Genomic DNA, 7,189 nt, shown 5'->3' with positions numbered 1-7,189 from the left:
GAGTTGATGGGTGCTGACGAGTTGATGGGTGCAGCACAGCAACATGGCACAAGTATACATATGTAACAAACCTGCACATTATGCACATGTACCCTAGAACTTAAAAGTATAATAATAATAAAAAATAAATAAATAAATAAAAGAAAAATCTTGCTCAAATATTTTAAAATAAGTAGTGTCCCTGTTTACAAACATTTTTAATCATGTTGTTTCTTAAGTTAACTCATTTGCAGTTTTTTTAACTTTGGCAGAACCAGAACTTCTCCCATGCCATATAAAAAATGAATCCGTTGGTCATACCCTACTTACAATTCATTGTTGATTGCCCTCAGAAGACTAGAATCTATTCTAACATATGACCCAAGATAATTCTCACAATGAAGTAAAATTAAATTTGATTCCATTCCCAACTCTCTACAAAAATTTAAGCAAGTCATAAAAACCAGTTCTTCAGAGGTTTTTTTTCTAAATATTACAACTTATAAAGAAAATCTGAAATTTGTTGGAAGTCCTAAATAGTTTATCTGAAAACATTTAAAAATATCCTCAAAGAAGTTCTGAGAAAAAAATACAAAACAGAATGAGAGCAATTGGTAGAAAGACACAGGGCCTAGGCGAGTTCTCACCCAGGCATGGTTTGCTCTGGTCTCCACATACCCTGCCTGCTCAATCTATGACTTAAAAGAACAAATTTGGAAAAAAAAATCAAATTTTTCCAGCTTTCATCATTTATATAAATCTATTAACTTCAAAGAGAGCTTTGTTTATGGTTAGGGTGACTAATTTATCTCCCAAACCAGGGCAATTTTGAGAATAAAAGGGAGTATTCTTAATAATTAAGCCTGCTCAGTAGACATAAACTGGACTGTCCTGGGTAAACTGGGACATAGGTTCACCCTACTTATGGACAGTGATGACTTGGTTAAAAGAAATGAAGTTCAGAATGAGCAGTTGTTCACTGAAAACTTCGCAAAATTCTGCATTGAACTGACTTTTTTCCTTTTATTTAAAAAATTCTGAAATCTTATTGGGATGAGATCCCAATTCTTGCACTTGACTTCTTTAGCATCTTCACTACGCTACTATGGATTCTCCCCAATTTCTTTCATACTTACCCTGATAAAATAGATGACAAATATATCCAAATTGACACAAACTCTGGACAGACAATATTCACAACCAAAGTATTTCTAAGAGTCCATTCTACTATTATCTTCTAAAAACCTGGGGATTTAAATGTGTCTATCTAAAACAGGATGCTGGGAATTTTACTGACATTTCCCTGAGCTAAATTCTCTCACCGAGTACTGCTCAAAGCTACTTACTTCTTCTTAGCCCCTGTGGATCCAGAGTTCCCTCATCTGCGAGGCTTATAGTTGGCTATATACTATGCTGCAGTTCTCTGATGACTGGGTTGTTGCTGTTAAATTACATGAACCGCTCCAAAGGAATCAGATCTTGGGATAGCTCCAAAGGCAGGTTATTTTCCTTTCATTCCCAATTGAGTCAGAAAAATTTATTCATTTACTAGTCAGAAAATAAACTTGATGCATGTTCCTCTGGAGATCCATGTGCTGTACCTTTTTATGGCAAAATGCCACATGTGCATCAGAAACAAATACTTGGTCACATGGGCCATGGCCACAGCTGCTTGGGCCACAATTCACTCAGAGCTTGTAAGGCAAGCAAGGCTGAATCCAGAAACCACTGCAGAAACAGGCCCCCAGGGAGGTCCAGGTGGTGCCTTTCCTTCTGGGGTCCCTGAGGGTGCCTTCACACATGCTGGGGGTGCTGGCCTGCTGAGACTGCCTTCCCACACCAACGGTGGGGGTGTCATAGGTGTAGACACATTTTTTTGTGACAAGTTCCCTGCCTTTGTACCCCCGGACCACAATCCCTGAATGCTCTGCCACTGCCATTGCCACTGCCAGCTTATCCCCACCTTCTCCGAATTTTTCATAATGGTTTAAAAGTAGACAACCCAATCTCCTTTCCCTCAGATAAATGGTTATCAAAATCACACGTGGACTTACTCTGTGTGTGTGTGTATAAAGTTTCAAGGTATTTTTGAATAGCACATGTCCCCAGTAACATAAATGCTTTGAATCATTGACCATCCAGGAATTGGTTAAACATTATGAAAGGAAAAAGTTGGCAATTAAAGTATTAGGGGAACTAAGATTTCATTCCACTTACTGGAAAAAAAAAAAAATCACCATTATTTGAAGCTTACCAAAAAAAGAATTTTTATGGGCATATTTTAGCCTACCATGGTATAATCAAGCATTTTTATGGATCCCATTTATATTAATAAGGCAGTAAAGGAGGAAGCTTCAGATAAAACAACTGAAGTCTCAGAAGCCTTAAGAGCCCATGACAAGACGAAAGAGGAACCCCTGTCTCCCGATTTTGCCAGCTAGACTGGATTCATTCTGCTTCCAAATTATTTACTTTTTCTTTGGTCAATGTGGGAACCCTCTGACCAGTCAAGAAAAGTAGGACTTGATGGCCCATCATGTGAAAAGCTATTAACATAGCCACATTTGGCCCTGAAATATGCTTTCAAGAATTTAGAAGATTTGCCAACCCCTATTTGAATTTCTCTTCAGAAAAGTGCACTTTTATTAACACCCTCTTCCCTACTGTGGATGAAAATGGTCACGATATTCTCATGGGAGAAAAAAGAACATTCTCAAGAGCCTCTGTAGATGGAGAAATAGAATTTCTGGCCAAGAATAAAAGTGAGGAAGTCTGAAATGTTTAGAGCCTCTGATTAAACCTTCAGTGGTATATTTCTGTTAGACAAAGCATTTGTCACAAGTAGCCTGTCTGCTTGAGTATGATTTATGTGGCTGGACTGAAGTTGGCTGAATAATTTATGCTATTTATTGTTCTGGAAAGTTTCTTTTCTTAATAAATAAATAAATAATGCTGTGTTAAGAGAAGAGGAAAATAGTGGTAAATGTCAGTCACATGAGGAGAGAAAAAGTTGTTTTTCCATGTTGGAAGCTAATAAAGTGTATCTAAGAGGAATGGTCCCCACATGGAAGGGCAGGACTCTAATAGGTGAATATTCTCAGCATTTTCAATGAAACCAATTGGCTAAGAGCAGCTGTCAAATAGGTGTGAAATGAGCTAAAATTACGAGCGATACACCTTCTTTTAAGGTACTTTGCTTTGTTCCTTACAGTGCCTTGCAGCAAAAAATTTTTAATTTAAATACTGAAAATGGAATGCAGCTATATTGATTTAAATTCACTAAGCAAGTATCGGAATCTATTTCCTGTTTCCTGCATAAGTGCGGAGTGTGTGTGAGTCTATGTATGTGCTCGCGTGTGAATGCTGTCAGCTTTCCTACTATTTATGAGTGAGTCACAGTTTATTAGAACCTACCACAATGTATATTAGCATAAAACACATAACGTGAATTGTCAGTTTATAAAATTTTCAGAATGTATGATTATAGTTCTGTTCTTACTGTAGATTTTTACATAGCTCCAGTGATTTATCCTACCTGCTGAAACACTAGGCTGAAATGAAACCTTGCTTGTTTTTTGTCAGGGTTTGTTTTTATGTGTTGGGTTGGGTTTTAGGGTTTTTTTTTTTTTCTCTTTGGTTACCATTTTATCACATAAATTTTATTCTTGAAACCTACGCCAAAGACAAAGTTATAGACAAAAGAATGGATGGATGAGTGTGCAGAAACACATGTGGCTCAATTCAGCTGAAACTGTTTTATAGATAACTCACTGTAAGCTATGACTAAAAATATTTGAAATGTTTACAGGCTGCATAATATATATGTTTGACATATTAAAGGAGACTTCTATCAGCTGCTCAGTAACCATTCCAGAAAAACGCCTTAAAAGAACTCAAGCAAAATCACAGCCCCTCATCTGCAGTGCTGTTTCTAATTTGAAGGCAAATTCATCTCTGACATACAGCAGATTCTGTGCAGGTGGAAGCAAGCCCCTCTCTGCTCCTCTCTCTGCCAGTCAAATTATGTCATCAGTGAAGGATCACTGGTTTTTAATGATACGGTGGCCTCCATACTGAGAAGCAGTCCTAGCAGAGCAGTATGCATAACCAATAAAATGGCTGTCACCAAATTACAATTGACACTTAACATCACTAAATCTGCAGTGTAATTCCTTGTGACAGTTGTGTAGGTATATTAGAAGAAAATAATTTACTTCAAACCCAGCATGTTAGACACATTTTCCTGAGCGTAATTCATGTCACATTTACAGTAGCCAAAGCAAGCAGTCTCGAGGCAACCTTAATCCGGGAAGAGATCATAGATACTAACATGTTCATTGAAGTATGATTATTTATGCATGCAATAAACAAAGCTAGAGCAGTTGTTCATTGTAGGTTTTAATTGTTATTGGGGGTTTTAATTGTTATTGGGTTTTAAATGAATATTAGCCTCTTTTGCTGTAGGGAATAAGAAAAACTAAAAAAAAACAGAGCCACATTTTATATGGAAAACAGGCATCAACTAAAAAGTCCATTTTTCAGGATTAAATGGACATTCATGTAGCCCTCACTCCTACCACAACTCCATATTATATTTGGACTTGAAATTCTGTGCCCATTACCACTTGACAAATGTATACACATCCAACTTCCAAAATGCAAGTAAACTAAAAAAAAAAAAAAAAAAAAAAAGCCAGCAACTGTATTTCTCTTCTCTCAGAGTATTAACATTGGGGAACAAAGGTTTGTGAGGCAGACATGGTTTCTTCTGGAATACTATTTTGGTGCATTCATCTGGAGCAGATCTGCAGAAAGACCCTTCCCTGGCCTTATAAGCATATATAAATATGTGACAGAGTTAAAGGTCTCCGCTCTTCAGAATGAAGTGGTTTGAATGTCTGGTGAAATGGGACTGCAAAAAATTCATTCCAACTTTGTCTCTAGGCAATTCACCTTTGGCCCAGTGATGATATGAGTCTTTCTGCTGATGGGGGAGATATAATAAGTCAGCTCAGGCAGTCTTTAGAAGGCAGGGGCCTATTTGTTAGCAGAATGAGGCAGGTGTACTCTTCTATGGGAGATTAGCTCATCCCAGCACGATAATTACCTCACAGGAAGCCCTCAAGGTTACACATCAAATGCAGGAGCTGCAGATCCAGTCCTGGAAATGGGCATGCCTGTATCGTTAAGTAGTCTTACTTTAGAAACTCCAAATTTAAAAACACAAATCAGTGAGTGATAATTTCCCTGTCCTTTCATCAAGACATTAACACGTCTCCAGCAAGTGCGAGCTCACTAAAAAACAATAGCCTGGATTACAGCTTAGCTTCCAGGCGAGGGAATTAACCTCTGTCTGTGTGTCTTAGTTGATTTTCTTATCAAAGTGGGGAACTGCAAACAAGAAGTAAGAGAACCCACATTTGACTGGCTGAGGTCCTTTGGGATGCCTCTGCTATTTGCTTACTCCTACCTTTTGGAAAATAATTTGTGTATTTCCCACAACAGAATCACAGCATTACAGCTTTGTCATCAAAGGGCAAAAGGGGAAAGTGGCAGTTGGGGTGACTTGGGGTTTTTATGTTACATTTAAGAACACGGCTTGCTCTTCCTACACCATCATGGCATTGAGGTGGCCGTTCTAACCATGTCTTGGGCTGCTGAATGCTTTAGCTGTGCTAAACAGAGCTGTGTCACTGCCGCAAGCTGTGGGCAAAAGCTAGAACCTCTCCGGTTTTCTAGGTCAGTGAGGATGACCTGTGGAATTCTTCAGTGTCACTGGTCCCTGGAGCACACTCCTGACAGCATAAGGCTAAAGAGGTGGCGGTGGTCTGATTGCATGACCACAGTTGCCGAGTTTATCATGTGGGGGCACCAGTCATGAGGGTGCACCAAGAAAAACGGCAAAAATAGAAGCAGGGGCATGGGCAGGGGTAATATGATTAGGAGTCAGGGAGGTTCACCAACTTTTCAGCTAGAGGTGTATCAAGCCAGGGCATTTCAAAGGGTTTCTTAGGCAGAGGCACAAACATATTCATTTGTTCTATAGAAATGAAGATTTGGGGAAGGCATTCTTAAGAATGCATAATGGCAAACTATTTCACACACAAACATCAGAATTGTAAATACAAATTTTTTTATGATTATTATTATAGTTTAAGTTCTGGGATACATGTGCAGAACGTGCAGGTTTGTTACATAGGTATATATGTGCCATGGTGGTAAATACAAATATTAATAGAGCAGTCCTGAAAAAGATCAAGGGTAAAAGATGTTTTTGTTAATAAATTGAGTTTGTATGTGATGTCTTCCCGTACGAAATATCTATCAATTTTATATTCTGAAATGTCATTAAATTGATTATTCATTGAGGCCAGGAGAAATCTTGGTGTTCTCTCATACTATTTAAAGTCTATTCAGTGTCAAGAACAGTGTGACAACCCTTGGAACACTATGTCTCATGGAGTGAATTTGGGTCATCTGGCATGGTGGAGCCTTCTGAAAATCACCTCCTCTCCTAAGACCCATGTTAGTTTAGGACACCCTGCCAGGACATTTAGGAGTCCCCAAAGCCCCAATCCAGAAGAACCCCCAACTTGTCAGGACCTCCACACCAGCCCTATCACCACGCCTCGCAAGACCCAGAGCAAGAAAAGCAATCAAATAAATACAAACTCCTTCTGTAGGAGAAGCCACAGGCAGAAATTGCACAAAAACTATTCACTCACTGATGATGTCAGAAAGCAGCATGAAAGCCTGGACACACTGATCAGAAAGTCACTTAATTTCTATTTTGAAAACGTAAAACAACGTTATTCTTATATGAATTTAACGTAGAAAAATACCTTCATACAGAAGGGCTAGGTTAACAGAGGGCAGGTGACATCTAATCTCTTAGTGTCTGGATGCTTCCAAACCAGGTTCTGTAACTCCCATGGTCAAAACAAGTCTGATTTGTCACAGAACATCTGGCCTCTTGCCCCTTTATTAGGAACAGCTGATTGGAAGATATTTCCCAAACTAGCAAATTTAGAATAATTATGTTAAAAAGGACTTTAAACATTTTTTTTTCTAAATACCCTCTATTTTAAAGAATGTCTTTTAGCCACTATAGGGAAGAAAGTTGAATGTATGCACATGTATATACATACACACTCCACAATTGCACATGCTGTCTCTACACACACACACACACACACACACACACACACCC

This window comes from Mandrillus leucophaeus, unplaced genomic scaffold (assembly GCF_000951045.1).
Source record: "Mandrillus leucophaeus isolate KB7577 unplaced genomic scaffold, Mleu.le_1.0 Scaffold353, whole genome shotgun sequence".
NCBI lineage: Eukaryota > Metazoa > Chordata > Mammalia > Primates > Cercopithecidae > Mandrillus > Mandrillus leucophaeus.
Note: the sequence above shows the minus strand (reverse complement) of the source record.